The sequence below is a fragment of the Oncorhynchus mykiss genome, chromosome 22 (assembly GCF_013265735.2).
Source record: "Oncorhynchus mykiss isolate Arlee chromosome 22, USDA_OmykA_1.1, whole genome shotgun sequence".
NCBI lineage: Eukaryota > Metazoa > Chordata > Actinopteri > Salmoniformes > Salmonidae > Oncorhynchus > Oncorhynchus mykiss.
The window spans coordinates 28,495,230-28,501,150 of NC_048586.1; positions in this window are offsets into that span (position 1 = coordinate 28,495,230).

The following is a 5,921-nucleotide window of genomic DNA, read 5'->3' on the forward strand; positions in this document are numbered from 1 at the left end:
TATAAAATTTTGATATGGCTGAGATGGCTCCCCCTGATTTATTGAACGATGGGGAGAGAGGTGTGGTGTATGGGAGGGGAGGAGACAAAGTCAGAGAAAGAGAGGTGGAGAAAGGGGTGGAGAGAGAGAGGGAGCGAGAACGAGATGAGCAGAGAGATTGGTGTGATGGAATAACGGATTGATTTGGAGTGAGCCCGGGGTCATCTCAGGTCACCATAGTGATCCTTATAACTCACTGAGACCATCAATCTGACAGTAACACCCCAGCCAAGCTGGAGAAGGAGGGGGACACAAGAGAAGAGAATAAATGGTAAACTTATAGAAGAAAGGAGAGAGTAGGAGAATAAAAGAAAGGAAGGATGGAGAAGAGAGAGAGAAAGCGAGGAAAAGAGGGGTTGGGGGTTGCACAAGGCAGAGGGTTACACTTGAATGGGAATAATCCCTTTAGCTATTGGAAAATCCGTTAAAGTGTGTTGGTAATTCTCTGTGGATAGATTTAGCCTATAACATGCACGGATGGGGAGAGGACATCAGTGAGCCTCATCTCTAACAGTGACTCATAGTATTGTATACATCAGGGTTTCTCAAACTCCTGCACCCAGGGGGGGCCTCAGGACCGAGTTAGGGAAACCCTGGTGAACATCACCATGTAAATCACAAAAACAGAATATCACTTGTTCTGTATCGCTTGACTGGAGACTCCCTTCGATTCTGTACAGTGTCGTGCCACTGTAGCGCCCTCTAGAGTTTGGCAGAGTCACTGTTTTTCACTCACATCTCTACTTGGACGAGTGGCGCTGAGAGATCTCTACAAATTAAGGAGGGTGAAACCAGAGGTTTTCCGGAGTGGTGTGGTTATTTGAGAGAGAGAGAGAGAGAGAGAGAGAGAGAGAGAGAGAGAGAGAGAGAGAGGAGGATGCCATTCCCTGAGCAAAAAACACAGAAACTATAAAACATGTGCACCAGCTGTGGTCTAAAATCTGCAGTGGACTTTCAGCATCCAGTGAGGGACAACATCCCAGATAAAGACTGATGTATCCAGGGTTAGGGTGAGCTGCAGGGTTAGGGTGAGCTGTAGGGTTAGGGTGAGCTGCAGGGTTAGGGTGAGCTGTAGGGTTAGGGTGAGCTGTAGGGTTAGGGTGAGCTGCAGGGTTAGGGTGAGCTGCAGGGTTAGGGTGAGCTGTAGGGTTAGGGTGAGCTGCAGGGTTAGGGTGAGCTGTAGGGTTAGGGTGAGCTGTAGGGTTAGGGTGAGCTGTAGGGTTAGGGTGAGCTGTAGGGTTAGGGTGAGCTGCAGGGTTAGGGTGAGCTGTAGGGTTAGGGTGAGCTGTAGGGTTAGGGTGAGCTGTGTTAGGGTGTGCTGTAGGGTTAGGGTGAGCTGTAGGGTTAGGGTGAGCTGTAGGGTTAGGGTGAGCTGTGTTAGGGTGAGATGTAGGGTTAGGGTGAGCTGTAGGGTTAGGGTGAGCTGTAGGGTTAGGGTGAGCTGCAGGGTTAGGGTGAGCTGTAGGGTTAGGGTGAGCTGTAGGGTTAGGGTGAGCTGCAGGGTTAGGGTGAGCTGTAGGGTTAGGGTGTGCTGTAGGGTTAGGGTGAGCTGTAGGGTTAGGGTGAGCTGTAGGGTTAGGGTGAGCTGTGTTAGGGTGAGCTGTAGGGTTAGGGTGAGCTGTAGGGTTAGGGTGAGCTGTAGGGTTAGGGTGAGCTGTGTTAGGGTGAGCTGTAGGGTTAGGGTGAGCTGTAGGGTTAGGGTAGTCGACACTAAAAGACAGATCAATACAGATATGAGTGGAGGACTGGTGAGGGGGAGGAGACAGAGCCAAGTGGGCTGGAGAATGGATGAAAGATCAGACGCTCAAAGAAAGTGCAAAACACAATCAAACACGTCCATCATCTGTCCAATTAAAGCCTCTAGTCAATTGCACCTTCCTCTCTTCTCCTCCCCAAAGCTTCTCTCCGCTCTCCTCGATCCCCCTTTCACCCTCCTGTTTAAATTAGCAGCTATTGTCCATGCCAGTGAAAAGACCCCGCTACCTGCAGAAAGCCCTAACCTAGCCCCAGGCGTGTGTGTGTATCTGGGAGCAGGTGGCCAGAGGGAGAGCTGAAAATGAGCTGTTGAACTGGGACCGCTGGGGGCGTCTCAATTAATTTGACATCATCAACAAAGGGAAGGGAGGTTTGTGTGTATTCTCGTGCGTGTGGCGTGTGCATAAATGTGTGTGTGTGTGTGGAAAAAAAACAGAAACATGGAGAATAGAGCATTATGAAACAGTTATGGAGAGTTATTGAGCCAAAAGCAGAGGGAGTGAAGTTTACTCTACAAGGGTGTTGTTGTACTGTAGCCTACATTCCCCAGCCATAACATAGAGACATGCAGTAGTGCCCAATGTTGACGTTTATACAACACAACGAGACATCTCTCCTCTATTATAATATGAAGTGAATGTGTCTTTATGTTCTGCCAGGAAGCCGTGTCTCCAAGGTTCCATTTCTCCTAAGCTGTCTTCAGAGGAAGATTCACTGAAGACAGAAATCAGTAATATTGATGAGACACATGAGATTGACTGCACTACATGCCTTTGGAAAACATCACTAAATCTGGCACACACACACACACAACACACTGGAAGACTTGCACTTATTCATTAGGATCTATTTCCCATCATATAATGGATCTATGGCTTTTGGCTTGCATACATAAATGTGTGTGTGTGTGTGTGTGTGTGTGTATTCCTGCGCAAGTGTGTGTACTGTATGTGTGTGTACTGTATGTGTGTGTGTAAACTGTAAATGACTCCATCTACAGTATTTGATTTAAGTATTGAAACGATAATCCCACATTATGAATGGTAGGGTGACAGGCTGAGTGGAATAACCCTGGTTATTTATGATGCTTTCTCTGAGCTGAACAACTGCACTTTATATCATCCTATGTAATATCCTCTGTCTCTCTCTCTCTCTCTCTCTCTCTCTCTCTCTCTCTCTCTCTCTCTCCCCCCTCTCTCTCTCTCTCTCCCCTCTCTCTCTCTCTCTCTCTCTCTCTCTCTCTCTCTCTCTCTCTCTCTCTCTCCCCTCTCTCTCTCTCTCTCTTTCTTAGCATGGGAAACATACACTATACTGTACTGTATATACAAAAATATGTGGACACCTGTCACGAGAATTTTCAATCCCAAATGATAATAACTAACAATCAATAGTTTTGACCAATCCCCGAGGTTTGTAAGACCATGGGTATAATAATACAGTTTTACTCAATGGCTAAAACACAATTTCTGAAACGTTGCTCCATTTCCTGAAAATATTAAACACAAAACCTCATCTTCAAGCACTATTTACATAACCTCTGACTCCTCTCGCAAAATGAAACATTCGCCTCAAAACAGTTTTACCTGTGTTCAAAATCAAACACTGCTCTCAAATCATAAACAAAGTGATCAAAATGATATACACTCTCAAGCAGTCAGTAAACAATACACCGAAAAATATAAAACACATTGTTCAAAACATGCAATTCTCAAGGAGATATTCCTATTTTTCCTTCATTTTCATTTGATGAACGAAAACATGTTCTATCATAGTAGCTCAAAATTGATCAGAAATTACTACTCTGCTTTGCTCTTTGCAATTTTGTCTTTTGTTCTCCCTCCTCCTTGTACCCCTATTTTTACAGTACTTTACCCTGCATCTCACAAACTTGTCCTTTGTCTCTGTGATACTGTAATTATTGTTCTTTGTTGATATGAACCTGCAACCAGTCAAAATCTATTGAGCAGTCAGTACTGTTAATAAATGGAAAGCACAATGTTCAGGGCCACACAATTTGTCCATTGTACAGTATACAGCCTACAATGCACTGTACTACAGTATACAATACTAAAAGGGACAACAATCAAAGGAGTAAATGTCATGCCCTGGACATAGAGAGGCTTTTATTCTCTATTTTGGTTAGGCCAGGGTGTGACTAGGGTGGGCATTCTATGTTCATTTTCTATGTTTTGGACTTCTATCGTTGTCTCTGATTGAGAACCATACTTAGGTAGCCTTTCCCACCTGGGTTTTGGTGAGTAGTTGCTTTCTGTTTTTATGTCTGCACCAGACAGAACTGTTTCGGTTGTTCGCATGGTGTGCAGTTCAGTGTGCAGTGCAGTGTGCAGTGCAGTGTGCAGTTCAGTGTGCAGTTCAGTGTGCAGTTCAGTGTGCAGTGCAGTGTGCAGTGCAGTGTGCAGTTCAGTGTGCAGTTCAGTGTGCAGTTCAGTGTGCAGTTCAGTGTGCAGTTCAGTGTGCAGTTCAGTGTGCAGTTCAGTATGCAGTTCAGTATGCAATTCAGTGTGCAGTTCAGTGTGCAGTTCAGTATGCAGTTCAGTGTGCAGTGCAGTGTGCAGTGCAGTGTGCAGTTCAGTGTGCAGTTCAGTGTGCAGTTCAGTGTGCAGTTCAGTGTGCAGTTCAGTGTGCAGTTCAGTGTGCAGTTCAGTATGCAGTTCAGTATGCAATTCAGTGTGCAGTTCAGTGTGCAGTTCAGTATGCAGTTCAGTATGCAGTTCAGTGTGCAGTTCAGTGTGCAGTTCAGTGTGCAGTTCAGTGTGCAGTTCAGTGTGCAGTTCAGTGTGCAGTTCAGTGTGCAGTTCAGTATGCAGTTCAGTGTGCAGTTCAGTGTGCAGTTCAGTGTGCAGTTCAGTGTGCAGTTCAGTGTGCAGTTCAGTGTGCAGTTCAGTGTGCAGTTCAGTATGCAGTTCAGTGTGCAGTTCAGTGTGCAGTTCAGTATGCAGTTCAGTATGCAGTTCAGTGTGCAGTTCAGTGTGCAGTTCAGTGTGCAGTTCAGTATGCAGTTCAGTGTGCAGTTCAGTGTGCAGTTCAGTGTGCAGTTCAGTGTGCAGTTCAGTGTGCAGTTCAACTAATAAAGGATGAACACGTACCATGCTGCACCTTGGTCCTCACCTTCTTCCACCAACAGCCGTTACAGTAAACATGTGATCAATGTGCTTCTTCTTGTCTTTGGGCTGGGTCAGGCCAGAGCACTTCGTTGACATCACAAGCAATATTGTTCCTCCTGAGGCAACGGGGGAAGAAGCCTCTTGTATCCAGCCCTGACATGATTCCTCACCTATATCACCACAGGCTAAATTCATGGCTTGCAGCAGATTTACTCTGGTGTAGGGTTGTCTATCATACACTTTCCATCTCCATGAGGAGAAAAACTCCTCAATCGGATTCAGGAAAGGCGAGTGTGGAGGGAGGTACAAGTTCATAAACTGCCTATCGATGTTAAACCATTCCCTTACCTGAGCAGCTCGGTGGAAACTGACATTGTCCCACACTATCACATAGGTGGGAATGGGATTCTCATTTAGCTCTTGACCCTGCTGCTCTTGAACCTGCTGCTCAAATAAAATATCTCTTAGATTGGCAATAAATCTTAGGTGCTGGGTGTTACAGTATATGGCCCGAGTGTAACATGGTGATGTAGAACACCATGGTTGCAGATAGCAGCACAGATTGTGACATTGCCACCTCGTTGACCAGGGACTTCAACAATGGCCCGCTGTCCAATCGTTTCGACCTGTCCTTCTCCTCTTTGTTAGATTGAAGCCTGCTTCATCGACAAAGATGAACTCATGGGGTCTGTCCAAGGATTCCAAGTCAAATATTGTCTGTAGAAATACAATATACTGTATGTAGGATTTTGTCGTACAGAGACAATGCTATACTGTAGAGTACAATTAGGCTTCTGATTCACATACATTGTATGTACTGAAGAGTAATGTCATTCACATAGTATGTGTTAGTACTGTAGACAATCTGGATTACAGTAAATGTTTCTGAATGTTGAGAATGTGTTTAGAGTTTTGCTGAAAAGTCTAAGTGAGATCTGCAAATTGTGTTTTACCATGTGAAATGGTTTAACAGTCTTCTCATGTGTTCTGCTAGTATATCTT